The sequence below is a fragment of the Equus quagga genome, chromosome 3 (assembly GCF_021613505.1).
Source record: "Equus quagga isolate Etosha38 chromosome 3, UCLA_HA_Equagga_1.0, whole genome shotgun sequence".
Taxonomy (NCBI): Eukaryota; Metazoa; Chordata; class Mammalia; order Perissodactyla; family Equidae; genus Equus; species Equus quagga.
In genome coordinates, this window is record NC_060269.1 from 144,121,024 (window position 1) to 144,124,454 (window position 3,431).

Sequence of the window (3,431 nt, forward strand, 5' to 3'; positions counted from 1 at the left end):
AGCAGATTAATGGGCAGTGGTTGGGAGAAAATATGCAGTCTAGAAAGGTTATTTTATCTTTGAAATACGTAGATATTTGAGATATTTGTATGCTGACAAGGATGCTCCACAGCAGCTCTCCACAGATATTTCTGAATGATTGAATTAGAATAGAGTTTTTGAAATAAAATGAGGAGGGGACACACAGAGACACACACACACGCAGCAGAACTGCCCAGGATAAAATAGCAGAGGGGAAAGAGCCCATTAAAGCCCATTTGGTTTCTCCATCTCAAATTCACTCTCCACAATGGCCCCCAGAACATGACTATTGGTCCCTAAGGCTCTGACATTGAATGAGGGAAACATACTGGAAAAAAAAGGTGACAGGGTGGTTTAGGTGATACCTAAAGATGGAGGGGAATAGCAATAATAATGTAGAAGACGATGATGGTGGTGATGAGGACAATACTAAGAGATGTTTATTGAGCACTTACTGAATACCTAATCTTAGTATAAGCATGTAACATGTCTAGCTTCACCTGCTCCTCAAAACGAGGCTTATGTGGTAAGTAGCACGATTACTCCTATTTGCAGGTGAGATTACTGAGGCTCAGATATTGGAAACAGCTTGTTCAAGACCACATAGCTAATAATAACTGGTAGAGCTAGGTTTCACGCCCTAATTTATCTAATTCCAGATCCTCTCATTTCTATTTCATGGGGGAGATGTGTTATTCGAAAGAATTGGCCAAAGAGGACTTAAAAATATTCATTTTTTCACAAGTCTGATAAAAAGGAGATCCCATAAGGTGAGCAGCAGAGCTTTGAAAGCAGCTTTGGCAAATTAACTTCCATCTTCCCAGGCCAGCAACCTCCTATTTTTTTTTAATAGCAGAAGAACATATACCACTAGACATTACTCTTCTTGACAGCGGGAGATTACATGCTGGACTTGACTGAGTTTCTGTCAAGGAGAATTTATTGCAATTTCGAAGATGGTTCTTAAAAGAGATGGCTGTTTTGCATTTTTTATACAGGCCCTAAAAATATGTCAGGTTTGATCTTCTACAAAATCACCTTGTGTAAACTTCCTGCTTCTCTTCCTCCTCCCCTGACTCCCAGCTTCCCCCCGCCCTTTGCACGCAATGCCTCTTGCCAAACCTCCCCCAAGACAGCCCAGCTTCCAGAGCCTTGCCTCACATTTTGTAGAGCTCCCGCTTTTGTCTGCAAAGCTGAGTCCCTAGTGGCCTTAAAGCACAACCTGGAATCTCCCTCTCACAAAGCCTTGTCAAGAGCCTGACTGGGGATCCCCAAATAACTCTGAAGCCACAGAGACCCATCCATCAGTCACCCCAGGGAAATGAAAGCCAAGAAGCACAGATCACGATAATATAACAATAAAAATGACAAGAGGTCTTGTTTGTTGAGTAGTTCTTGTGCATTATAAGCTGGCAAATGGGCTAAGTGTTTTGTATGGGTTCCTGTGACTTCAAAACAGCACCTCATTTACCTTTATGCCCAAATTATGACAGTTTAAGTCCTACTGACTTTATTTCTGGGAAGTAGCCCTTCTCAAGGCATCCCTGGCCATTTCTGACAGGTCCAGGTGATTACATATGCTCAGGGATGCGAACCTTGGATTCCAGCACAGGTTTCCTATGTTGCCGCCGTGCTGCCTCCTTTGCTTCTAGTGGCTGGTGCGATGGCCTTTCTTCAGGGAATAGTAGTTCCTAGTAGTTATTACTCTTTCTACCATTCTGGCATTGGGGAGGTTGGCATTGTTCTTCCTTTTTCTACTCCATCTGAAGCCCAGGACAGGACCATATACGATACCCAGCAAACAACTGGGATTGCGCTGTAGAACAGGATTGCACTGAAGTTTCAGGGATGATGGACGGGCTATCCAAGGTGGGTTATAACTTATAATTCCTCTCAAGGGGCTCATTGCCATCCTAAAGTGTCTTCTTAGACCACCTCCTTTTTTGTCTGGCAGCCTGTCTTCCACATGTCTGCCCCTCCAGGTGACTCCCCACCACCACAAACAATCCAGGCACCTCCACACTTCAGGCTCTGGGCCAAACAGATCCTCATCTAGTCTGAAACTTATGCTTGGCCCTTGCTTCTCTTCTCAGCTTTGGTATCTTCCCAGGATTACTGACAGCAAGGATCCTAGTTCCCTATAAGGGAAACCCCTACCCACAGGTGCCTAGTCTGGACTAATGGCCCAAAAGAGATGATCCCATGAGAGTCTAACATCTGAACATCCCTGGAAGACATAGTTCTTCAACGGAAAATAATGCCACAGTGCTGGGGGCAAGACAGCTCCTTTCGTCTGCCTTCATGCTTCTACGTGACAAGAGCTCCATTGGAGTAATGCTCCTGGCCTCTTACCTCATTCCCTCTCCAGGGACAGAGCAGTGATTTACCTGGTTGGTGTGCTTTGAGAAGGAGCTCAGTCTGTCTTCTCTCTCTGTCACAGCTTGTTTGCAGAAGTGAACATTCAGGAACAAGTCTTCACAGGGAGAAGTCTGAAGTCAGTCAGCCCAGCCAGTGTCCTTGAGGTGGTAAGTTTGTCTTATTCAGAAGTGAAATACTAACAATAAAGGCAATATTTTTATTTCTATTTATTTGATTCCTAGGATTTTCTACTAATTGGTTTCCAAGCTCAGAAGAGGAAACAGTGTGTTACATTTAGCTCCATAACTTCAACCTACGTGTTGGAGAACAGTATCCCAAGGGTGGCAGATTCCACCTCAGTTCAATTTCTGTTCAGTCTCCTGGGGTCCAATTACGTCACTGGTCACATACATTATGTCAGTCAGTCTCTACAGGTGTGGAGAAGGGCTCACTATAGTCCTGGGCTCAAGAAATATGGTGCTCGACTCGAGAAGGCCCTCAATAATACTTCTGTGGCACATAAGGAAAATAAGTTGTCTCCATTCCACAGCAGGGACCAAGACTATGTCAGGGTGACTTTCCTGTCACACACAGAATCATCTCTACCTTCTGCTCAGAAGGCTTCAATGGCTCATCATCTTCTACGCTGGAGGTCGTGAAGGCATGGATTGTATGGTCTCTGTAGTAGCTACTTAACTTTGCCATTGTTGGGCAACAACAGCCATAGACAATACATAAATGAGTGAGTATGGCTATGTTCCAATAAAATTTTATTGACAAAACAAGTAGTGGGTCAGATTTGGCTCCTGGTTATAGTTTGCCAACCTCTGTTCTATATTACTAGCTCCAAGCTCCTCAGCTTAGAATTCAAGGCCCCTCATTTAGCCCTTACTTACCTCTTTAGCTTCATATACTATCATTGCTTGCTTTTCACCTTCCCTGCCCCTCCACTTAGAACCCAGAGATACACAACTGGTTATAATAACTCCATCCCGCGCCCCTCATATATACACATGCATACACGCATACAGACACATGCACACTCGTATACA